This window comes from Ovis canadensis, chromosome 1 (assembly GCF_042477335.2).
Source record: "Ovis canadensis isolate MfBH-ARS-UI-01 breed Bighorn chromosome 1, ARS-UI_OviCan_v2, whole genome shotgun sequence".
Taxonomy (NCBI): Eukaryota; Metazoa; Chordata; class Mammalia; order Artiodactyla; family Bovidae; genus Ovis; species Ovis canadensis.
In genome coordinates, this window is record NC_091245.1 from 113,737,103 (window position 1) to 113,760,555 (window position 23,453).

General features: G+C 67.7%; 13 non-coding genes across 13 annotated transcripts; 7 read left to right on the forward strand and 6 right to left on the reverse strand.

Annotated features, from left to right (window-relative positions):
- Nucleotides 1-4,202: 4,202 nt before the first annotated feature.
- On the reverse strand, nt 4,203-4,273 carry TRNAG-GCC (transfer RNA glycine (anticodon GCC)). Its single transcript has one exon. It is a non-coding gene; the product is annotated as a tRNA-Gly (tRNA).
- Nucleotides 4,274-5,766: 1,493 nt separating this feature from the next.
- Nucleotides 5,767-5,849, reverse strand: TRNAL-CAG (transfer RNA leucine (anticodon CAG)). Its single transcript has one exon. It is a non-coding gene; the product is annotated as a tRNA-Leu (tRNA).
- Nucleotides 5,850-6,404: 555 nt separating this feature from the next.
- TRNAD-GUC (transfer RNA aspartic acid (anticodon GUC)) lies at nt 6,405-6,476 on the forward strand. Its single transcript has one exon. It is a non-coding gene; the product is annotated as a tRNA-Asp (tRNA).
- Nucleotides 6,477-7,217: 741 nt separating this feature from the next.
- Nucleotides 7,218-7,289, forward strand: TRNAG-UCC (transfer RNA glycine (anticodon UCC)). The gene has a single exon. It is a non-coding gene; the product is annotated as a tRNA-Gly (tRNA).
- Nucleotides 7,290-7,567: 278 nt separating this feature from the next.
- On the forward strand, nt 7,568-7,639 carry TRNAE-CUC (transfer RNA glutamic acid (anticodon CUC)). The gene has a single exon. It is a non-coding gene; the product is annotated as a tRNA-Glu (tRNA).
- Nucleotides 7,640-12,664: 5,025 nt separating this feature from the next.
- On the reverse strand, nt 12,665-12,735 carry TRNAG-GCC (transfer RNA glycine (anticodon GCC)). Its single transcript has one exon. It is a non-coding gene; the product is annotated as a tRNA-Gly (tRNA).
- Nucleotides 12,736-14,228: 1,493 nt separating this feature from the next.
- TRNAL-CAG (transfer RNA leucine (anticodon CAG)) lies at nt 14,229-14,311 on the reverse strand. Its single transcript has one exon. It is a non-coding gene; the product is annotated as a tRNA-Leu (tRNA).
- Nucleotides 14,312-14,866: 555 nt separating this feature from the next.
- TRNAD-GUC (transfer RNA aspartic acid (anticodon GUC)) lies at nt 14,867-14,938 on the forward strand. Its single transcript has one exon. It is a non-coding gene; the product is annotated as a tRNA-Asp (tRNA).
- A 741-nt stretch (nt 14,939-15,679) lies between these two features.
- Nucleotides 15,680-15,751, forward strand: TRNAG-UCC (transfer RNA glycine (anticodon UCC)). The gene has a single exon. It is a non-coding gene; the product is annotated as a tRNA-Gly (tRNA).
- A 278-nt stretch (nt 15,752-16,029) lies between these two features.
- Nucleotides 16,030-16,101, forward strand: TRNAE-CUC (transfer RNA glutamic acid (anticodon CUC)). The gene has a single exon. It is a non-coding gene; the product is annotated as a tRNA-Glu (tRNA).
- A 5,022-nt stretch (nt 16,102-21,123) lies between these two features.
- Nucleotides 21,124-21,194, reverse strand: TRNAG-GCC (transfer RNA glycine (anticodon GCC)). Its single transcript has one exon. It is a non-coding gene; the product is annotated as a tRNA-Gly (tRNA).
- Nucleotides 21,195-22,687: 1,493 nt separating this feature from the next.
- On the reverse strand, nt 22,688-22,770 carry TRNAL-CAG (transfer RNA leucine (anticodon CAG)). Its single transcript has one exon. It is a non-coding gene; the product is annotated as a tRNA-Leu (tRNA).
- Nucleotides 22,771-23,325: 555 nt separating this feature from the next.
- Nucleotides 23,326-23,397, forward strand: TRNAD-GUC (transfer RNA aspartic acid (anticodon GUC)). The gene has a single exon. It is a non-coding gene; the product is annotated as a tRNA-Asp (tRNA).
- The last annotated feature ends 56 nt before the right edge of the window (nt 23,398-23,453 follow it).

Sequence of the window (23,453 nt, forward strand, 5' to 3'; positions counted from 1 at the left end):
ACTCGTAACCAAAGGTGGGCACTCGGGTGCACACACACACACACACACACACACACACACAGAGCGCCCTCCAAACTGTCTATCCAGGATCCACTCCATCCCTCTCCCCACCCTGTCACCGTCTTCCCCTAGGAACTCTGCGCGAGGGTGATCCTCCAGCACAGTCTCCTCTTGGCCCCGTCTCGGCTGGTCTATCCCCAAAGGGTTTCACGTCTGTTCAAGGACTGTGTCCTTCGGAGGGGAAGTGGACGGCAGACGAAAGGCACCAACGTGCGGCGAGGGCGGCACACTCGGGTGCGATGGCACAAAGGCGAGTGCCCTGTGGGAAAGGAGCCCCCGTGGCCCGACGTGTGCTTGCCGTCGCCAAAGGAGGTTTCCTCGAGGCCCCTGCCGGGGCTGTGGGCGTCAGAGTGCATGGGGGAGAGTATCGGAGGAAGGTGCTTGGGGCCATGGCTGGTGGGCGCCCCACGTGGATCAGGGACCCGGGCAGGGCGATCGCGAGCAGAGGGCGCGGCGGCGAGCAGGGAGCTGGGAGGCAGGCCCCGGGGTGCTTGGTCGGGGCGTCTGCATGGACGGCCGGCGGGAAGGGGCGGCGTGGGGCTCTCGGGGACCTGGCCGAAAGATCGGCAGGCCACTCGAGCAGGGCCTCTACAGAAGCATGGGCGCGGCGGCGAAGCCGTGCCAGGCACATGTGAGAGGCTGGGACGGATCTGCGGTAGGTAGGGGTGGGCGTGGGGGTTGGGCTGGGGCTGCGGAGCCAGAGGGAGGCCCGCACTGGTGAACGCCAGGGCAGGGCAGGCCAGGGCAGGACGTGTGAGGGATAGCCCGAGCTCCAGGGGGATGTTGGGTGGGGAGGTGGGGCCGAGCCTGGAGTCTGGCGGGAAAGGCAGAGGGCAGGCCGTGACAGTGACGGGGCTGTGGCGTGAGGAAGATGGCGGGTGAGCACTCCATTTGGGTCGGGTGGCGGGTGAGCGGGGGCGAGCCACACTGGTGCTCGGTGCCACAGGCTGCTCAGGCTCGGCGGCGGGCTGTGGCTCTGGGCGGAGGCTAGGACGCAGGCAAGCGAAGGACAGAAACGGAGCGCCAGCGCCAGCTGGGGGCCAGACCCGGTCCGAGATGGGTGGGCCCACCGTACCGCCCCAGAGACCAAAGTCACCACCCATCGGGAGGGAGTGTCCAGTGTCGGGGGTGACACTGCTGGGGCCTCAGGGTGGGATGGGGCGGGGGTGGCTGGCAGCGCAGGTGGCTGTGATTTCATGAGGGCCAAGGAGAGCTCCCATGTGACCGGGCACAGTCAGCCCTCCAGGGCACACGCCCGCAGAGGGCAAACCTCGGGGAGGTCTGAGGGTCCGGACACCGCCACCGCCTCGGCAGCACCGCCTGCCAGGGCCCGTACACGGAGCAAACCCCAGCGCCCAGCCACACACGGCGGGCCCAAGAAGGGGTGGCATCGATGCAGCATGGCGCCATCACTCAGGCATCAGAAACACGTCAAGAATTGCCAGTTGTCACAAGCAATGATGCAGCTGGAGACTCTTACACTCGGCGGAGAATGTCAGACCGCGTTGGACCGAGGCATGTGGAGCATGGAAAATAATACAAAACGAAGCTATTTGCCAGGAGAAACCGACTCACGCAGAAACCCACCTTAGGGTAACGCAAGCGGAAAGGCAGCGCTGGAGGGATGACTGGGGAGCTGCAACGCACAGATACGCAGGACCCTGTCTAAAGGGAGAAGCGCCAAGGTTATCCAGTTCAACACAGGGAATCAGCGTCAGTGCCCTGGAGTAACCTCAAGTGGAAAAGAATCTGAAACCATATATGACACTTGAGATCTGCACAAGCAAAACAGGATCACACTGCGGTCCACCGGAAACCAGCACAATATTGGGAATCCACTGTACTTCCGCAACAACCGTGACTACGACGTCGGAGTAAGCTTTCAAAAGAAAACTAACTCAGCAGGCAATGAAGTCAGCGGAAAACAGGTGAGCTATGCCAACCCCACCCTGGGTACATATCCACGAAAGGCGCAGCTCTTCATTCGGAAAGACACATGCAACCCCCACAGTCACAGCAGCACCGTTTGCCATAGCCGAGACGTGGAGAAAACCCTAGTGCCCATCCCCAAAGGCTCAGCCACCAAGATGCAGTATCAGAGAAAGGGAGAGAATGGGATGTCACCGAGCCGTCCACAAGAGGCAGATAGTGTCACTGGCAGCAACGGCGGCTGGAGCTGCAGAATATTACCCTTGGTGAGGGAAGTCAAACAGACAAGGTCACGGATGGGTGGACTCTAAAGTGTTGTACAAATGAATCCCTGGGCCAACCAGCCACAGACTCTCAGACACAGGAAAGCCGCTTGGGGCTTCCCAAGGGCGCAGTCAGGGACCGAGGGATGATTGAGGAGCCGGGCTCAACGGATCAACCGTACCAGTACTGCGTAGGAAGGGGAGGAGGAACAAGGACACGCGGGATACCGCAGGGAATGAGATCCCATATGCTGTCATCACCCGCAATGGAAACGAGCTGAACACATGAGCCCCCCCCCACCCACCCACAGACAGGACTGAACCCCAACGCTGTACAGCGGAAACGCACACCAGGTTGTAGATCAACTACGCTTCCAGGACAAGTGCTACTCCGTCGAAGTCAGTCAGTCGAGGATCAGTCCAGCAATAGGAAAAAGAAGAGCTTCCATTATGATCCAGGAAAGCCAACCCTGGGCACGCGTCGGGAAAAGACGACAAATACCCCTAATGGGGAGAGATGCAGGCATCCCCCAGGGTCACCGCAGCCCTCTGTGCCGGAGCCGAGACCCGCGGGAAACGCCCAAGTGCCCGTCGGCACGTGGCCGGCACAAGAAGGTGAGGGATATCTGTACCGTGGAATATGACGCAGCCCTCAAGAAGGAGCCGCCATCGCCATGGGCCGCAAGGTCAGACGGACCCACAGAAGGGTCCGCTCAGTGAAGTGAGTCGCTTGGATCGGGAGAAAGCTCTGTGGACTCTTAACGACGAATACAGACGAATCTATGCGCAAAGGGGAAAGCGACCTGGAGACCCCGAAAACGTACATAGGGCTACCCAAGGGGAAAGGCAGGGAGGGACGAAGTTGAAGTCGGATCAAGAGATAGGAAAGACTGTGCTTACAGTAGAAGAGCAACAGAGCTTTCCTCTGTAGCAGGAGAAGTGTATCTGTATCTCGCCTTCACCTACACTGGAAGACCACCTGGCAAAGAACAGGGGACTGAATCACTTTGCCGGGCACCTGAGACTCACCCAGGAATGTGAATCCGTTCTACTTGTGTTCGAAGAAGCAGAAAAAGGAGCAGGCCGTGGCTTGAAGCGGGGGGTGGGGGGAGGCAGGCCAGTGGGACAGATGCAAAGGCAGGTTCCTTGGCAAGAGTGGGATTTGGAACGGCTCAGGGAGGAACGGGGCGTGGGGGGCGGGGTGTGTGGAGATGGGGGAGGCGGGGAGCTGGGGGTGGGATGGGTGCATGTGGGGGAGTAGGGGGACGGTGAGGCTGCAGGCTGAGGTGGGGGTGCTCTTGGGGCAGGGCTGATGCTGAGGTGAGGCGCGCAAGAGGGTTTCAGGGGGAAGGGGTGGTGTTTGAGGCGGTGAGGGCGTTGCTGTTGGAAACCTATTTCTGCCGAGGCCAGGCCCGAGGGCGAGGGCCGGCAGCTGGTGGACTTCTTTGGAACTCGTCCTGCAAGACGTGGTCCAGGGACCCTGCAGGCAAAAGGGAGGTATGCTTGCCAGATGTGGCAGCTCCCTTGCTCCTGGCTGTGCAAACGTAGTGTGATTGATTTCTCTCGGAGTGTGGGGAGAGTGAGGCAGGGAGCTTGGAGACGGACGTTGTGAAAGATGAAGTGTGGTGCGGGCGGCTGCCAGCGGTGGGGTATTCCTGCCAGTGCAGTCCCCGAGCCCTCGGCTGGGTCCGGGTGAGGACGCGAGCAAACACAAGAAAGGTGCCTGGACGCACGGGCGGCTGAGCCCGCAGGGTTTGGGGCCACGAAGGCTTGGCAGCAGGGCCTTTTGTGGGTGAGGTGGGGAGGGGTCCTGGGCGTCTGTGTGGGAGAGGCAGCGGGCGGCAGGTAGCCAGCCAGCGTTTGCAGGAGCGCTGCCTCGAGCGCGTTTCAGCGGGCAGACCTAGTTGGGCTCTGGGGCCGCACCGTGGGACCAAAAGGGGACGCTGGGGCTGCATGGGGCGGGAATCGAACCCGGGCCTCCCGCGTGGCAGGCGAGAATTCTACCACTGAACCACCCATGCACCGGTGGCCAGCGCCGCCCGTCGCTGCCCCTCAGGCGCTGGCCGCCACCCGCCCGCCGCTGCTCACTGCTCGCCCGTGGGCATCTCTCTGCCCCGTTGCAGCGGGAGACGAAGGGCGGGCGACCTGTAAGACAGGATCCGGGCACGTGCAGGACCCCGGGGCGCGGCGCTCTCGGAGGGAGCCCGGGGCGACGGGACGCGGGCCCACGCGGCCCGTCCCGCGCCTTCTGCGCCGACCACGGCCGCCGCGACCCTGTCGGTGTCGCGTGAGGGCGCCGGGAGCCGACGCCGTCTGCCCGGCGCCGGGATCCCTGTGAGGTGCAGGCGCTGCGTGGTCGCTGCGGCCGCGCGCAGACGTGCCTCTCAGCGACCGCCGGGTCCCGACCCAAAGTCCCTCTGGCGGGCTGGCTTTCCGGCCGTGCCGGGGTGGGGCGTGCGAGAGCGGGCGGGGGAAGGGACGCCGGGCTCGGTCTGTGCGGGAAGCGCGAGCGCGGGAGGGCGACGCCTCCGAGCGCCTCCGCCACCGCCCCCTACCCGCCCTCCCCCCGCCATCCCATCCTTAGACCCGCGCTCAGGCCCAGGGACCCAAAGGCGTGTGAGCCTGGCTCCTGCGCTCTGGCCGACCGCGCTCCCGGGGTCCGGCTCTGACGGGGTGGTGGTGGTGAGCAGGGGCCCTTTGGCAGCGCGGCTCCTGGCTCGGGGACTGCGGGCTGAGAGGCAGGGAGCGCGCCAGGGCGGGCTTGGCTCCGGCCGGGGCAGCGGCTTCCCACGGGAACGGGCGCCGTGGCGCCGAGGTCGGGGGCGCGGGCCGGGCGCCGGGGGGTGGGCTGGACGGGCACGCAGGGCTTCCGCTCCCTCCCCAGCGGAGCACCCTTCCCGGGACGGACTCGTGCAAGGAAGGCCGGTGTGCGCTGGCCAGCAGGAAGGCTGGATGGCACGCGTCCAGGGCGGGCGGCAGGCAGGTTGCGGCCCGGCCAAGAACGCACGGCGGAGAAGGGTCGAGGGCACGCGGCAGCCCCTTGGCGGGCAAGGCGGGGGCTCGGCCGCCTCGCTGTGGCTGGGGAGCGCAGGCGGGCCGGCGGGGCGGGCGCGGAGGACGGGGTGCCGGCCTGGCGGGAGAGCTGGCGGGGGCAGCCGTGGAAGCAAGGCTGCGAGGGCGAGTAGGCCGTTCCCCGGGCAGAAGTCGGAGCGCCGGCGAAGGGAGGAGGGCTTGCCACCCGCCGCGGGGCTGCGTGCTTCGGCGCGGCCGGGGGCGGGGCGCGGCGGGGCTGTGGGAGTGGAAGTGGGAGGGTGGGCGAGTGTGGGCCAGGGGGAGGCAGGGAGGCAGGAAAAGCAGCAGCTGCAGCTGCAGCCAGCTGGCGAGGAAAGATGCGCTGAGAAGGACTGAAGGTGCCTTCTGTGGGGGTGCAGGTGGCGGCGGGAGGGCGTGTGTGGAGAAAGGCAGTGGCGCGCGGAGGACGGGTGCGTTTGTCCGGCGGGCCAAAAGGCTGGCTTGTCAGGAGTGGGATTCGAACCCACGCCTCCAGGGGAGACTGCGACCTGAACGCAGCGCCTTAGACCGCTCGGCCATCCTGACGGCGGGCCTGGCTGGGCGCGTGGCCGCTCGCCTGGCTGGGACCCGACGCGGCGCGAGCACCGGCGCCCTTGGCGGGCCGCGGGCGGCGCCACGCCAGGCAGGCAGGCAGGCAGGCAGGCGGGCGGGCGTCCGGAGTGGGGGTCGACGGAGCCGGCGCGCGGCGGCCGGCCGAGGCGCCTGGCTCCGCCGCCGCTCGCGCCGCGGACCCAGAGGGCCCTGGGCGGGCCGGCCCCTCCCCACCCGCGCCTGTCCTGGCCCGACGCCGGCCGGCGCGCGCCCACCGTGTCGTCGCAGCCCCGCTTGCCTTCTCGCGCCCCCTTCTCCCGGCGGAACGCCCGCGTTGGAGGCAAGAGGCGGCGCGCTGGGGAGGGTCCAGTGCCCCGGGGGTCCGGGTCCCTGTCGGGGTGGCGGGCTGCCGCTGTGACCGAGGCGGTTGGTCTGGTGCGCGGTTGGGTCGGGACCCGTGGTGGCCGGCGGCCCGTGCTGGGCAAGGGGAGGCGTGGGCAGGCAGCCCGAGAGCCCGAGGGCGGCCGGGCGGCAGGACGGTCGCCGCCGTCCTCGTTAGTATAGTGGTGAGTATCCCCGCCTGTCACGCGGGAGACCGGGGTTCGATTCCCCGACGGGGAGGCAACACACCCTTTTTGGTGGCCGCGGTCGCTCTCTGTCCTGCCGCCAGGCCCCGGAGGGCCCTTCGCCTCCTCCCGACGTCTTTGGGCAAGGCGCCAGGGCGCCGCCGACGGCGGTGCCCGGCCTAGCTCCCGGCGACCCCCTCTGCCCGTGCAGCGCTCCAGCCTGAGCCCTTTGTCGTCGGCGGGCGCACGGTCGCCACGGCGGAGCGAGGGCCTCCTTGGCGACCCCACGGCCTTGCCCGACCATAGCCGGATCTGGCGGCCGGCCGGCCGCCCGCCCACGCGCCGACCCCCAGTGGCTGCCTGAGTGGGCTCGTAGGCTCGCGACGGCCCCGCCGCGTGCAGGCAGGTGGGTCCCGTGTCCCCTTGTCGTCGTGGGAAGTGGCCTCGCTCAGCGCCCGGTGGAGTAGCGCTTTGGCCAGCTGGGTGCTGGAAGCTGCGTGCCCCGCGTTGCCCGCCGGGGGTGAGGGCGGGGAGGCGTTGGCGGGCCGCGGCGGGGAGCGAAGGGCCGGAGGGCCGCAAGGCCGCGGGGGCGCCGCCCTGGGGCGGTGCGGCCGGTGGATTCCCGGCGACCGCGTGGCGCTGGCGCGCTTGGGGCGCCGCGTGGCTGCTGGGAGCGCCGGCGGCGGCGGCGCAAGCCTCCGGCTGACGGGGCGTCGGGGCAGGGATGCGGAGGCGGCGGCGAGAGTATGCTGGGGCGAGCCCGGGGCCGGCGTCTGGCGGCCGCCCGGGCTGTGGAGCGTTGGTGGTATAGTGGTGAGCATAGCTGCCTTCCAAGCAGTTGACCCGGGTTCGATTCCCGGCCAACGCAGCGGGCCGACCTTTTGCTGAGTTCCAGCGCTCTCCCGGCAAGGGCGTTCGGGGGGCAGAGAGGTGGGAGCAGGGAGCCAGCCCGCTGGCCGGCGGCTTTTGGCGTGTGTGCGAGAAGCCGGCGGCGCGCGCGGTGTTTTGAGGGTGCTGAAAGCAAGACGGCACGGCAGGGCAGGCGGCTGGACTTGCAAAGGCCGGGTGTGGGCAGCAAGGTGGCACGGGCGGGTGGCATGGAGGCGCGGGGCTCACCAGGAGCAGGCGAGGGCTGAACCCCGACGCTCCCTGGTGGTCTAGTGGTTAGGATTCGGCGCTCTCACCGCCGCGGCCCAGGTTCGATTCCCGGTCAGGGAAGCCTTTCTTCTTCCTCTCCGCCTGCCACCTGCCCACGTCCTCGCTGGACACCCTGCCACCCTTTTCTTAGCCTACGCTTGCTCAGCGCTGCGCCAGAGGCCCCCGGGACCCTGCCCGTCCAGCCCCAGCACGATTCAGGCCACCTCCGCCGTCCCGCGGGGCAAAGGTTTTGGCCGCAGTGGCAACCTCGCGCCGCTTCCACCACGACGCGCCTGAGGCCTCCCATCCACCAGCCCCCCCCCCAACCCCACCCCCCGCCTCCCTCCCTCCTGAGGGGCTGCGGCTGCTGCCCCTGGTGGTGGCGGTGATGCTCCTGGGCTTGTGCTGGTTCTCCTGCTGTGGGTGGTGGTGAGGAGGTGGGCTTGGATAGGGCCGGCGGCGGTAGGGGTGGGGGTAGGGCTGGGGGTAGGGGCGTGGGCTGTGGCGGTCGCCAGCTGGGGGCCAGCAGCGGCAGGGGCGGTGGCCACAGCCGAAGGTGAGCGAGGGGGATCTGCCTCTGGGAGTGGGGGCCGTGGCCACGGACCGCCTGCCTTGTCGTGTCTCTCATGCCAGCCACCTCTCTGGGCGGCTTGGCCAGTGCGTGCCAGGTCCCGGGCTGGCTGTGACTCCCGTGTGCCGCTGGCGACTCCAAGAGGGTTCTGGTCTTGAGTGGGCTCTGGGAGGCGGACCACGGCGCCCGGGAGGCATGGGTAGCAGTTCAGTCGCCCGGGGGCAGCGATGCCTGCCAGGGAGGACAACCCGACCATCGTGCTGTTTCCCTTGCCTGACCACAGCTCTCAATCCTACTGGACTGAGGCAAGATTTACCCAGGCCTCCCTCCCCCACTCGTAACCAAAGGTGGGCACTCGGGTGCACACACACACACACACACACACACACACACAGAGCGCCCTCCAAACTGTCTATCCAGGATCCACTCCATCCCTCTCCCCACCCTGTCACCGTCTTCCCCTAGGAACTCTGCGCGAGGGTGATCCTCCAGCACAGTCTCCTCTTGGCCCCGTCTCGGCTGGTCTATCCCCAAAGGGTTTCACGTCTGTTCAAGGACTGTGTCCTTCGGAGGGGAAGTGGACGGCAGACGAAAGGCACCAACGTGCGGCGAGGGCGGCACACTCGGGTGCGATGGCACAAAGGCGAGTGCCCTGTGGGAAAGGAGCCCCCGTGGCCCGACGTGTGCTTGCCGTCGCCAAAGGAGGTTTCCTCGAGGCCCCTGCCGGGGCTGTGGGCGTCAGAGTGCATGGGGGAGAGTATCGGAGGAAGGTGCTTGGGGCCATGGCTGGTGGGCGCCCCACGTGGATCAGGGACCCGGGCAGGGCGATCGCGAGCAGAGGGCGCGGCGGCGAGCAGGGAGCTGGGAGGCAGGCCCCGGGGTGCTTGGTCGGGGCGTCTGCATGGACGGCCGGCGGGAAGGGGCGGCGTGGGGCTCTCGGGGACCTGGCCGAAAGATCGGCAGGCCACTCGAGCAGGGCCTCTACAGAAGCATGGGCGCGGCGGCGAAGCCGTGCCAGGCACATGTGAGAGGCTGGGACGGATCTGCGGTAGGTAGGGGTGGGCGTGGGGGTTGGGCTGGGGCTGCGGAGCCAGAGGGAGGCCCGCACTGGTGAACGCCAGGGCAGGGCAGGCCAGGGCAGGACGTGTGAGGGATAGCCCGAGCTCCAGGGGGATGTTGGGTGGGGAGGTGGGGCCGAGCCTGGAGTCTGGCGGGAAAGGCAGAGGGCAGGCCGTGACAGTGACGGGGCTGTGGCGTGAGGAAGATGGCGGGTGAGCACTCCATTTGGGTCGGGTGGCGGGTGAGCGGGGGCGAGCCACACTGGTGCTCGGTGCCACAGGCTGCTCAGGCTCGGCGGCGGGCTGTGGCTCTGGGCGGAGGCTAGGACGCAGGCAAGCGAAGGACAGAAACGGAGCGCCAGCGCCAGCTGGGGGCCAGACCCGGTCCGAGATGGGTGGGCCCACCGTACCGCCCCAGAGACCAAAGTCACCACCCATCGGGAGGGAGTGTCCAGTGTCGGGGGTGACACTGCTGGGGCCTCAGGGTGGGATGGGGCGGGGGTGGCTGGCAGCGCAGGTGGCTGTGATTTCATGAGGGCCAAGGAGAGCTCCCATGTGACCGGGCACAGTCAGCCCTCCAGGGCACACGCCCGCAGAGGGCAAACCTCGGGGAGGTCTGAGGGTCCGGACACCGCCACCGCCTCGGCAGCACCGCCTGCCAGGGCCCGTACACGGAGCAAACCCCAGCGCCCAGCCACACACGGCGGGCCCAAGAAGGGGTGGCATCGATGCAGCATGGCGCCATCACTCAGGCATCAGAAACACGTCAAGAATTGCCAGTTGTCACAAGCAATGATGCAGCTGGAGACTCTTACACTCGGCGGAGAATGTCAGACCGCGTTGGACCGAGGCATGTGGAGCATGGAAAATAATACAAAACGAAGCTATTTGCCAGGAGAAACCGACTCACGCAGAAACCCACCTTAGGGTAACGCAAGCGGAAAGGCAGCGCTGGAGGGATGACTGGGGAGCTGCAACGCACAGATACGCAGGACCCTGTCTAAAGGGAGAAGCGCCAAGGTTATCCAGTTCAACACAGGGAATCAGCGTCAGTGCCCTGGAGTAACCTCAAGTGGAAAAGAATCTGAAACCATATATGACACTCGAGATCTGCACAAGCAAAACAGGATCACACTGCGGTCCACCGGAAACCAGCACAATATTGGGAATCCACTGTACTTCCGCAACAACCGTGACTACGACGTCGGAGTAAGCTTTCAAAAGAAAACTAACTCAGCAGGCAATGAAGTCAGCGGAAAACAGGTGAGCTATGCCAACCCCACCCTGGGTACATATCCACGAAAGGCGCAGCTCTTCATTCGGAAAGACACATGCAACCCCCACAGTCACAGCAGCACCGTTTGCCATAGCCGAGACGTGGAGAAAACCCTAGTGCCCATCCCCAAAGGCTCAGCCACCAAGATGCAGTATCAGAGAAAGGGAGAGAATGGGATGTCACCGAGCCGTCCACAAGAGGCAGATAGTGTCACTGGCAGCAACGGCGGCTGGAGCTGCAGAATATTACCCTTGGTGAGGGAAGTCAAACAGACAAGGTCACGGATGGGTGGACTCTAAAGTGTTGTACAAATGAATCCCTGGGCCAACCAGCCACAGACTCTCAGACACAGGAAAGCCGCTTGGGGCTTCCCAAGGGCGCAGTCAGGGACCGAGGGATGATTGAGGAGCCGGGCTCAACGGATCAACCGTACCAGTACTGCGTAGGAAGGGGAGGAGGAACAAGGACACGCGGGATACCGCAGGGAATGAGATCCCATATGCTGTCATCACCCGCAATGGAAACGAGCTGAACACATGAGCCCCCCCCCACCCACCCACAGACAGGACTGAACCCCAACGCTGTACAGCGGAAACGCACACCAGGTTGTAGATCAACTACGCTTCCAGGACAAGTGCTACTCCGTCGAAGTCAGTCAGTCGAGGATCAGTCCAGCAATAGGAAAAAGAAGAGCTTCCATTATGATCCAGGAAAGCCAACCCTGGGCACGCGTCGGGAAAAGACGACAAATACCCCTAATGGGGAGAGATGCAGGCATCCCCCAGGGTCACCGCAGCCCTCTGTGCCGGAGCCGAGACCCGCGGGAAACGCCCAAGTGCCCGTCGGCACGTGGCCGGCACAAGAAGGTGAGGGATATCTGTACCGTGGAATATGACGCAGCCCTCAAGAAGGAGCCGCCATCGCCATGGGCCGCAAGGTCAGACGGACCCACAGAAGGGTCCGCTCAGTGAAGTGAGTCGCTTGGATCGGGAGAAAGCTCTGTGGACTCTTAACGACGAATACAGACGAATCTATGCGCAAAGGGGAAAGCGACCTGGAGACCCCGAAAACGTACATAGGGCTACCCAAGGGGAAAGGCAGGGAGGGACGAAGTTGAAGTCGGATCAAGAGATAGGAAAGACTGTGCTTACAGTAGAAGAGCAACAGAGCTTTCCTCTGTAGCAGGAGAAGTGTATCTGTATCTCGCCTTCACCTACACTGGAAGACCACCTGGCAAAGAACAGGGGACTGAATCACTTTGCCGGGCACCTGAGACTCACCCAGGAATGTGAATCCGTTCTACTTGTGTTCGAAGAAGCAGAAAAAGGAGCAGGCCGTGGCTTGAAGCGGGGGGTGGGGGGAGGCAGGCCAGTGGGACAGATGCAAAGGCAGGTTCCTTGGCAAGAGTGGGATTTGGAACGGCTCAGGGAGGAACGGGGCGTGGGGGGCGGGGTGTGTGGAGATGGGGGAGGCGGGGAGCTGGGGGTGGGATGGGTGCATGTGGGGGAGTAGGGGGACGGTGAGGCTGCAGGCTGAGGTGGGGGTGCTCTTGGGGCAGGGCTGATGCTGAGGTGAGGCGCGCAAGAGGGTTTCAGGGGGAAGGGGTGGTGTTTGAGGCGGTGAGGGCGTTGCTGTTGGAAACCTATTTCTGCCGAGGCCAGGCCCGAGGGCGAGGGCCGGCAGCTGGTGGATTTCTTTGGAACTCGTCCTGCAAGACGTGGTCCAGGGACCCTGCAGGCAAAAGGGAGGTATGCTTGCCAGATGTGGCAGCTCCCTTGCTCCTGGCTGTGCAAACGTAGTGTGATTGATTTCTCTCGGAGTGTGGGGAGAGTGAGGCAGGGAGCTTGGAGACGGACGTTGTGAAAGATGAAGTGTGGTGCGGGCGGCTGCCAGCGGTGGGGTATTCCTGCCAGTGCAGTCCCCGAGCCCTCGGCTGGGTCCGGGTGAGGACGCGAGCAAACACAAGAAAGGTGCCTGGACGCACGGGCGGCTGAGCCCGCAGGGTTTGGGGCCACGAAGGCTTGGCAGCAGGGCCTTTTGTGGGTGAGGTGGGGAGGGGTCCTGGGCGTCTGTGTGGGAGAGGCAGCGGGCGGCAGGTAGCCAGCCAGCGTTTGCAGGAGCGCTGCCTCGAGCGCGTTTCAGCGGGCAGACCTAGTTGGGCTCTGGGGCCGCACCGTGGGACCAAAAGGGGACGCTGGGGCTGCATGGGCCGGGAATCGAACCCGGGCCTCCCGCGTGGCAGGCGAGAATTCTACCACTGAACCACCCATGCACCGGTGGCCAGCGCCGCCCGTCGCTGCCCCTCAGGCGCTGGCCGCCACCCGCCCGCCGCTGCTCACTGCTCGCCCGTGGGCATCTCTCTGCCCCGTTGCAGCGGGAGACGACGGGCGGGCGACCTGTAAGACAGGATCCGGGCACGTGCAGGACCCCGGGGCGCGCCGCTCTCGGAGGGAGCCCGGGGCGACGGGACGCGGGCCCACGCGGCCCGTCCCGCGCCTTCTGCGCCGACCACGGCCGCCGCGACCCTGTCGGTGTCGCGTGAGGGCGCCGGGAGCCGACGCCGTCTGCCCGGCGCCGGGATCCCTGTCAGGTGCAGGCGCTGCGTGGTCGCTGCGGCCGCGCGCAGACGTGCCTCTCAGCGACCGCCGGGTCCCGACCCAAAGTCCCTCTGGCGGGCTGGCTTTCCGGCCGTGCCGGGGTGGGGCGTGCGAGAGCGGGCGGGGGAAGGGACGCCGGGCTCGGTCTGTGCGGGAAGCGCGAGCGCGGGAGGGCGACGCCTCCGAGCGCCTCCGCCACCGCCCCCTACCCGCCCTCCCCCCGCCATCCCATCCTTAGACCCGCGCTCAGGCCCAGGGACCCAAAGGCGTGTGAGCCTGGCTCCTGCGCTCTGGCCGACCGCGCTCCCGGGGTCCGGCTCTGACGGGGTGGTGGTGGTGAGCAGGGGCCCTTTGGCAGCGCGGCTCCTGGCTCGGGGACTGCGGGCTGAGAGGCAGGGAGCGCGCCAGGGCGGGCTTGGCTCCGGCCGGGGCAGCGGCTTCCCACGGGAACGGGCGCCGTGGCGCCGAGGTCGGGGGCGCGGGCCGGGCGCCGGGGGGTGGGCTGGACGGGCACGCAGGGCTTCCGCTCCCTCCCCAGCGGAGCACCCTTCCCGGGACGGACTCGTGCAAGGAAGGCCGGTGTGCGCTGGCCAGCAGGAAGGCTGGATGGCACGCGTCCAGGGCGGGCGGCAGGCAGGTTGCGGCCCGGCCAAGAACGCACGGCGGAGAAGGGTCGAGGGCACGCGGCAGCCCCTTGGCGGGCAAGGCGGGGGCTCGGCCGCCTCGCTGTGGCTGGGGAGCGCAGGCGGGCCGGCGGGGCGGGCGCGGAGGACGGGGTGCCGGCCTGGCGGGAGAGCTGGCGGGGGCAGCCGTGGAAGCAAGGCTGCGAGGGCGAGTAGGCCGTTCCCCGGGCAGAAGTCGGAGCGCCGGCGAAGGGAGGAGGGCTTGCCACCCGCCGCGGGGCTGCGTGCTTCGGCGCGGCCGGGGGCGGGGCGCGGCGGGGCTGTGGGAGTGGAAGTGGGAGGGTGGGCGAGTGTGGGCCAGGGGGAGGCAGGGAGGCAGGAAAAGCAGCAGCTGCAGCTGCAGCCAGCTGGCGAGGAAAGATGCGCTGAGAAGGACTGAAGGTGCCTTCTGTGGGGGTGCAGGTGGCGGCGGGAGGGCGTGTGTGGAGAAAGGCAGTGGCGCGCGGAGGACGGGTGCGTTTGTCCGGCGGGCCAAAAGGCTGGCTTGTCAGGAGTGGGATTCGAACCCACGCCTCCAGGGGAGACTGCGACCTGAACGCAGCGCCTTAGACCGCTCGGCCATCCTGACGGCGGGCCTGGCTGGGCGCGTGGCCGCTCGCCTGGCTGGGACCCGACGCGGCGCGAGCACCGGCGCCCTTGGCGGGCCGCGGGCGGCGCCACGCCAGGCAGGCAGGCAGGCAGGCAGGCGGGCGGGCGTCCGGAGTGGGGGTCGACGGAGCCGGCGCGCGGCGGCCGGCCGAGGCGCCTGGCTCCGCCGCCGCTCGCGCCGCGGACCCAGAGGGCCCTGGGCGGGCCGGCCCCTCCCCACCCGCGCCTGTCCTGGCCCGACGCCGGCCGGCGCGCGCCCACCGTGTCGTCGCAGCCCCGCTTGCCTTCTCGCGCCCCCTTCTCCCGGCGGAACGCCCGCGTTGGAGGCAAGAGGCGGCGCGCTGGGGAGGGTCCAGTGCCCCGGGGGTCCGGGTCCCTGTCGGGGTGGCGGGCTGCCGCTGTGACCGAGGCGGTTGGTCTGGTGCGCGGTTGGGTCGGGACCCGTGGTGGCCGGCGGCCCGTGCTGGGCAAGGGGAGGCGTGGGCAGGCAGCCCGAGAGCCCGAGGGCGGCCGGGCGGCAGGACGGTCGCCGCCGTCCTCGTTAGTATAGTGGTGAGTATCCCCGCCTGTCACGCGGGAGACCGGGGTTCGATTCCCCGACGGGGAGGCAACACACCCTTTTTGGTGGCCGCGGTCGCTCTCTGTCCTGCCGCCAGGCCCCGGAGGGCCCTTCGCCTCCTCCCGACGTCTTTGGGCGAGGCGCCAGGGCGCCGCCGACGGCGGTGCCCGGCCTAGCTCCCGGCGACCCCCTCTGCCCGTGCAGCGCTCCAGCCTGAGCCCTTTGTCGTCGGCGGGCGCACGGTCGCCACGGCGGAGCGAGGGCCTCCTTGGCGACCCCACGGCCTTGCCCGACCATAGCCGGATCTGGCGGCCGGCCGGCCGCCCGCCCACGCGCCGACCCCCAGTGGCTGCCTGAGTGGGCTCGTAGGCTCGCGACGGCCCCGCCGCGTGCAGGCAGGTGGGTCCCGTGTCCCCTTGTCGTCGTGGGAAGTGGCCTCGCTCAGCGCCCGGTGGAGTAGCGCTTTGGCCAGCTGGGTGCTGGAAGCTGCGCGCCCCGCGTTGCCCGCCGGGGGTGAGGGCGGGGAGGCGTTGGCGGGCCGCGGCGGGGAGCGAAGGGCCGGAGGGCCGCAAGGCCGCGGGGGCGCCGCCCTGGGGCGGTGGGGCCGGTGGATTCCCGGCGACCGCGTGGCGCTGGCGCGCTCGGGGCGCCGCGTGGCTGCTGGGAGCGCCGGCGGCGGCGGCGCAAGCCTCCGGCTGACGGGGCGTCGGGGCAGGGATGCGGAGGCGGCGGCGAGAGTATGCTGGGGCGAGCCCGGGGCCGGCGTCTGGCGGCCGCCCGGGCTGTGGAGCGTTGGTGGTATAGTGGTGAGCATAGCTGCCTTCCAAGCAGTTGACCCGGGTTCGATTCCCGGCCAACGCAGCGGGCCGACCTTTTGCTGAGTTCCAGCGCTCTCCCGGCAGGGGCGTTCGGGGGACAGAGAGGTGGGAGCAGGGAGCCAGCCCGCTGGCCGGCGGCTTTTGGCGTGTGTGCGAGAAGCCGGCGGCGCGCGCGGTGTTTTGAGGGTGCTGAAAGCAAGACGGCACGGCAGGGCAGGCGGCTGCACTTGCAAAGGCCGGGTGTGGGCAGCAAGGTGGCACGGGCGGGTGGCATGGAGGCGCGGGGCTCACCAGGAGCAGGCGAGGGCTGAACCCCGACGCTCCCTGGTGGTCTAGTGGTTAGGATTCGGCGCTCTCACCGCCGCGGCCCGGGTTCGATTCCCGGTCAGGGAAGCCTTTCTTCTTCCTCTCCGCCTGCCACCTGCCCACGTCCTCGATGGACACCCTGCCACCCTTTTCTTAGCCTACGCTTGCTCAGCGCTGCGCCAGAGGCCCCCGGGACCCTGCCCGTCCAGCCCCAGCACGATTCAGGCCACCTCCGCCGTCCCGCGGGGCAAAGGTTTTGGCCGCAGTGGCAACCTCGCGCCGCTTCCACCACGACGCGCCTGAGGCCTCCCATCCACCAGCACCCCCCCCCAACCCCACCCCCCGCCTCCCTCCCTCCTGAGGGGCTGCGGCTGCTGCCCCTGGTGGTGGCGGTGATGCTCCTGGGCTTGTGCTGGTTCTCCTGCTGTGGGTGGTGGTGAGGAGGTGGGCTTGGATAGGGCCGGCGGCGGTAGGGGTGGGGGTAGGGCTGGGGGTAGGGGCGTGGGCTGTGGCGGTCGCCAGCTGGGGGCCAGCAGCGGCAGGGGCGGTGGCCACAGCCGAAGGTGAGCGAGGGGGATCTGCCTCTGGGAGTGGGGGCCGTGGCCACGGACCGCCTGCCTTGTCGTGTCTCTCATGCCAGCCACCTCTCTGGGCGGCTTGGCCAGTGCGCGCCAGGTCCCGGGCTGGCTGTGACTCCCGTGTGCCGCTGGCGACTCCAAGAGGGTTCTGGTCTTGAGTGGGCTCTGGGAGGCGGACCACGGCGCCCGGGAGGCATGGGTAGCAGTTCAGTCGCCCGGGGGCAGCGATGCCTGCCAGGGAGGACAACCCGACCATCGTGCTGTTTCCCTTGCCTGACCACAGCTCTCAATCCTACTGGACTGAGGCAAGATTTACCCAGGCCTCCCTCCCCCACTCGTAACCAAAGGTGGGCACTCGGGTGCACACACACACACACACACACACACACAGAGCGCCCTCCAAACTGTCTATCCAGGATCCACTCCATCCCTCTCCCCACCCTGTCACCGTCTTCCCCTAGGAACTCTGCGCGAGGGTGATCCTCCAGCACAGTCTCCTCTTGGCCCCGTCTCGGCTGGTCTATCCCCAAAGGGTTTCACGTCTGTTCAAGGACTGTGTCCTTCGGAGGGGAAGTGGACGGCAGACGAAAGGCACCAACGTGCGGCGAGGGCGGCACACTCGGGTGCGATGGCACAAAGGCGAGTGCCCTGTGGGAAAGGAGCCCCCGTGGCCCGACGTGTGCTTGCCGTCGCCAAAGGAGGTTTCCTCGAGGCCCCTGCCGGGGCTGTGGGCGTCAGAGTGCATGGGGGAGAGTATCGGAGGAAGGTGCTTGGGGCCATGGCTGGTGGGCGCCCCACGTGGATCAGGGACCCGGGCAGGGCGATCGCGAGCAGAGGGCGCGGCGGCGAGCAGGGAGCTGGGAGGCAGGCCCCGGGGTGCTTGGTCGGGGCGTCTGCATGGACGGCCGGCGGGAAGGGGCGGCGTGGGGCTCTCGGGGACCTGGCCGAAAGATCGGCAGGCCACTCGAGCAGGGCCTCTACAGAAGCATGGGCGCGGCGGCGAAGCCGTGCCAGGCACATGTGAGAGGCTGGGACGGATCTGCGGTAGGTAGGGGTGGGCGTGGGGGTTGGGCTGGGGCTGCGGAGCCAGAGGGAGGCCCGCACTGGTGAACGCCAGGGCAGGGCAGGCCAGGGCAGGACGTGTGAGGGATAGCCCGAGCTCCAGGGGGATGTTGGGTGGGGAGGTGGGGCCGAGCCTGGAGTCTGGCGGGAAAGGCAGAGGGCAGGCCGTGACAGTGACGGGGCTGTGGCGTGAGGAAGATGGCGGGTGAGCACTCCATTTGGGTCGGGTGGCGGGTGAGCGGGGGCGAGCCACACTGGTGCTCGGTGCCACAGGCTGCTCAGGCTCGGCGGCGGGCTGTGGCTCTGGGCGGAGGCTAGGACGCAGGCAAGCGAAGGACAGAAACGGAGCGCCAGCGCCAGCTGGGGGCCAGACCCGGTCCGAGATGGGTGGGCCCACCGTACCGCCCCAGAGACCAAAGTCACCACCCATCGGGAGGGAGTGTCCAGTGTCGGGGGTGACACTGCTGGGGCCTCAGGGTGGGATGGGGCGGGGGTGGCTGGCAGCGCAGGTGGCTGTGATTTCATGAGGGCCAAGGAGAGCTCCCATGTGACCGGGCACAGTCAGCCCTCCAGGGCACACGCCCGCAGAGGGCAAACCTCGGGGAGGTCTGAGGGTCCGGACACCGCCACCGCCTCGGCAGCACCGCCTGCCAGGGCCCGTACACGGAGCAAACCCCAGCGCCCAGCCACACACGGCGGGCCCAAGAAGGGGTGGCATCGATGCAGCATGGCGCCATCACTCAGGCATCAGAAACACGTCAAGAATTGCCAGTTGTCACAAGCAATGATGCAGCTGGAGACTCTTACACTCGGCGGAGAATGTCAGACCGCGTTGGACCGAGGCATGTGGAGCATGGAAAATAATACAAAACGAAGCTATTTGCCAGGAGAAACCGACTCACGCAGAAACCCACCTTAGGGTAACGCAAGCGGAAAGGCAGCGCTGGAGGGATGACTGGGGAGCTGCAACGCACAGATACGCAGGACCCTGTCTAAAGGGAGAAGCGCCAAGGTTATCCAGTTCAACACAGGGAATCAGCGTCAGTGCCCTGGAGTAACCTCAAGTGGAAAAGAATCTGAAACCATATATGACACTCGAGATCTGCACAAGCAAAACAGGATCACACTGCGGTCCACCGGAAACCAGCACAATATTGGGAATCCACTGTACTTCCGCAACAACCGTGACTACGACGTCGGAGTAAGCTTTCAAAAGAAAACTAACTCAGCAGGCAATGAAGTCAGCGGAAAACAGGTGAGCTATGCCAACCCCACCCTGGGTACATATCCACGAAAGGCGCAGCTCTTCATTCGGAAAGACACATGCAACCCCCACAGTCACAGCAGCACCGTTTGCCATAGCCGAGACGTGGAGAAAACCCTAGTGCCCATCCCCAAAGGCTCAGCCACCAAGATGCAGTATCAGAGAAAGGGAGAGAATGGGATGTCACCGAGCCGTCCACAAGAGGCAGATAGTGTCACTGGCAGCAACGGCGGCTGGAGCTGCAGAATATTATCCTTGGTGAGGGAAGTCAAACAGACAAGGTCACGGATGGGTGGACTCTAAAGTGTTGTACAAATGAATCCCTGGGCCAACCAGCCACAGACTCTCAGACACAGGAAAGCCGCTTGGGGCTTCCCAAGGGCGCAGTCAGGGACCGAGGGATGATTGAGGAGCCGGGCTCAACGGATCAACCGTACCAGTACTGCGTAGGAAGGGGAGGAGGAACAAGGACACGCGGGATACCGCAGGGAATGAGATCCCATATGCTGTCATCACCCGCAATGGAAACGAGCTGAACACATGAGCCCCCCCCCACCCACCCACAGACAGGACTGAACCCCAACGCTGTACAGCGGAAACGCACACCAGGTTGTAGATCAACTACGCTTCCAGGACAAGTGCTACTCCGTCGAAGTCAGTCAGTCGAGGATCAGTCCAGCAATAGGAAAAAGAAGAGCTTCCATTATGATCCAGGAAAGCCAACCCTGGGCACGCGTCGGGAAAAGACGACAAATACCCCTAATGGGGAGAGATGCAGGCATCCCCCAGGGTCACCGCAGCCCTCTGTGCCGGAGCCGAGACCCGCGGGAAACGCCCAAGTGCCCGTCGGCACGTGGCCGGCACAAGAAGGTGAGGGATATCTGTACCGTGGAATATGACGCAGCCCTCAAGAAGGAGCCGCCATCGCCATGGGCCGCAAGGTCAGACGGACCCACAGAAGGGTCCGCTCAGTGAAGTGAGTCGCTTGGATCGGGAGAAAGCTCTGTGGACTCTTAACGACGAATACAGACGAATCTATGCGCAAAGGGGAAAGCGACCTGGAGACCCCGAAAACGTACATAGGGCTACCCAAGGGGAAAGGCAGGGAGGGACGAAGTTGAAGTCGGATCAAGAGATAGGAAAGACTGTGCTTACAGTAGAAGAGCAACAGAGCTTTCCTCTGTAGCAGGAGAAGTGTATCTGTATCTCGCCTTCACCTACACTGGAAGACCACCTGGCAAAGAACAGGGGACTGAATCACTTTGCCGGGCACCTGAGACTCACCCAGGAATGTGAATCCGTTCTACTTGTGTTCGAAGAAGCAGAAAAAGGAGCAGGCCGTGGCTTGAAGCGGGGGGTGGGGGGAGGCAGGCCAGTGGGACAGATGCAAAGGCAGGTTCCTTGGCAAGAGTGGGATTTGGAACGGCTCAGGGAGGAACGGGGCGTGGGGGGCGGGGTGTGTGGAGATGGGGGAGGCGGGGAGCTGGGGGTGGGATGGGTGCATGTGGGGGAGTAGGGGGACGGTGAGGCTGCAGGCTGAGGTGGGGGTGCTCTTGGGGCAGGGCTGATGCTGAGGTGAGGCGCGCAAGAGGGTTTCAGGGGGAAGGGGTGGTGTTTGAGGCGGTGAGGGCGTTGCTGTTGGAAACCTATTTCTGCCGAGGCCAGGCCCGAGGGCGAGGGCCGGCAGCTGGTGGATTTCTTTGGAACTCGTCCTGCAAGACGTGGTCCAGGGACCCTGCAGGCAAAAGGGAGGTATGCTTGCCAGATGTGGCAGCTCCCTTGCTCCTGGCTGTGCAAACGTAGTGTGATTGATTTCTCTCGGAGTGTGGGGAGAGTGAGGCAGGGAGCTTGGAGACGGACGTTGTGAAAGATGAAGTGTGGTGCGGGCGGCTGCCAGCGGTGGGGTATTCCTGCCAGTGCAGTCCCCGAGCCCTCGGCTGGGTCCGGGTGAGGACGCGAGCAAACACAAGAAAGGTGCCTGGACGCACGGGCGGCTGAGCCCGCAGGGTTTGGGGCCACGAAGGCTTGGCAGCAGGGCCTTTTGTGGGTGAGGTGGGGAGGGGTCCTGGGCGTCTGTGTGGGAGAGGCAGCGGGCGGCAGGTAGCCAGCCAGCGTTTGCAGGAGCGCTGCCTCGAGCGCGTTTCAGCGGGCAGACCTAGTTGGGCTCTGGGGCCGCACCGTGGGACCAAAAGGGGACGCTGGGGCTGCATGGGCCGGGAATCGAACCCGGGCCTCCCGCGTGGCAGGCGAGAATTCTACCACTGAACCACCCATGCACCGGTGGCCAGCGCCGCCCGTCGCTGCCCCTCAGGCGCTGGCCGCCACCCGCCCGCCGCTGCTCACTGCTCGCCCGTGGGCATCTCTCTGCCCCGTTGCAGCGGGAGACGACGGGCGGGCGACCTGTAAGACAGGATCCGGGCACGTGCAGGACCCCGGGGCGCGCCGCTCTCGGAGGGAGCCCGGGGCGACGGGACGCGGGCCCACGCGGCCCGTCCCGCGCCTTCTGCGCCGACCACGGCCGCCGCGACCCTGTCGGTGTCGCGTGAGGGCGCCGGGAGCCGACGCCGTCTGCCCGGCGCCGGGATCCCTGTCAGGTGCAGGCGCTGCGTGGTCGCTGCGGCCGCGCGCAGACGTGCCTCTCAGCGACCGCCGGGTCCCGACCCAAAGTCCCTCTGGCGGGCTGGCTTTCCGGCCGTGCCGGGGTGGGGCGTGCGAGAGCGGGCGGGGGAAGGGACGCCGGGCTCGGTCTGTGCGGGAAGCGCGAGCGCGGGAGGGCGACGCCTCCGAGCGCCTCCGCCACCGCCCCCTACCCGCCCTCCCCCCGCCATCCCATCCTTAGACCCGCGCTCAGGCCCAGGGACCCAAAGGCGTGTGAGCCTGGCTCCTGCGCTCTGGCCGACCGCGCTCCCGGGGTCCGGCTCTGACGGGGTGGTGGTGGTGAGCAGGGGCCCTTTGGCAGCGCGGCTCCTGGCTCGGGGACTGCGGGCTGAGAGGCAGGGAGCGCGCCAGGGCGGGCTTGGCTCCGGCCGGGGCAGCGGCTTCCCACGGGAACGGGCGCCGTGGCGCCGAGGTCGGGGGCGCGGGCCGGGCGCCGGGGGGTGGGCTGGACGGGCACGCAGGGCTTCCGCTCCCTCCCCAGCGGAGCACCCTTCCCGGGACGGACTCGTGCAAGGAAGGCCGGTGTGCGCTGGCCAGCAGGAAGGCTGGATGGCACGCGTCCAGGGCGGGCGGCAGGCAGGTTGCGGCCCGGCCAAGAACGCACGGCGGAGAAGGGTCGAGGGCACGCGGCAGCCCCTTGGCGGGCAAGGCGGGGGCTCGGCCGCCTCGCTGTGGCTGGGGAGCGCAGGCGGGCCGGCGGGGCGGGCGCGGAGGACGGGGTGCCGGCCTGGCGGGAGAGCTGGCGGGGGCAGCCGTGGAAGCAAGGCTGCGAGGGCGAGTAGGCCGTTCCCCGGGCAGAAGTCGGAGCGCCGGCGAAGGGAGGAGGGCTTGCCACCCGCCGCGGGGCTGCGTGCTTCGGCGCGGCCGGGGGCGGGGCGCGGCGGGGCTGTGGGAGTGGAAGTGGGAGGGTGGGCGAGTGTGGGCCAGGGGGAGGCAGGGAGGCAGGAAAAGCAGCAGCTGCAGCTGCAGCCAGCTGGCGAGGAAAGATGCGCTGAGAAGGACTGAAGGTGCCTTCTGTGGGGGTGCAGGTGGCGGCGGGAGGGCGTGTGTGGAGAAAGGCAGTGGCGCGCGGAGGACGGGTGCGTTTGTCCGGCGGGCCAAAAGGCTGGCTTGTCAGGAGTGGGATTCGAACCCACGCCTCCAGGGGAGACTGCGACCTGAACGCAGCGCCTTAGACCGCTCGGCCATCCTGACGGCGGGCCTGGCTGGGCGCGTGGCCGCTCGCCTGGCTGGGACCCGACGCGGCGCGAGCACCGGCGCCCTTGGCGGGCCGCGGGCGGCGCCACGCCAGGCAGGCAGGCAGGCAGGCAGGCGGGCGGGCGTCCGGAGTGGGGGTCGACGGAGCCGGCGCGCGGCGGCCGGCCGAGGCGCCTGGCTCCGCCGCCGCTCGCGCCGCGGACCCAGAGGGCCCTGGGCGGGCCGGCCCCTCCCCACCCGCGCCTGTCCTGGCCCGACGCCGGCCGGCGCGCGCCCACCGTGTCGTCGCAGCCCCGCTTGCCTTCTCGCGCCCCCTTCTCCCGGCGGAACGCCCGCGTTGGAGGCAAGAGGCGGCGCGCTGGGGAGGGTCCAGTGCCCCGGGGGTCCGGGTCCCTGTCGGGGTGGCGGGCTGCCGCTGTGACCGAGGCGGTTGGTCTGGTGCGCGGTTGGGTCGGGACCCGTGGTGGCCGGCGGCCCGTGCTGGGCAAGGGGAGGCGTGGGCAGGCAGCCCGAGAGCCCGAGGGCGGCCGGGCGGCAGGACGGTCGCCGCCGTCCTCGTTAGTATAGTGGTGAGTATCCCCGCCTGTCACGCGGGAGACCGGGGTTCGATTCCCCGACGGGGAGGCAACACACCCTTTTTGGTGGCCGCGGTCGCTCTCTGTCCTGCCGCCAGGCCCCGG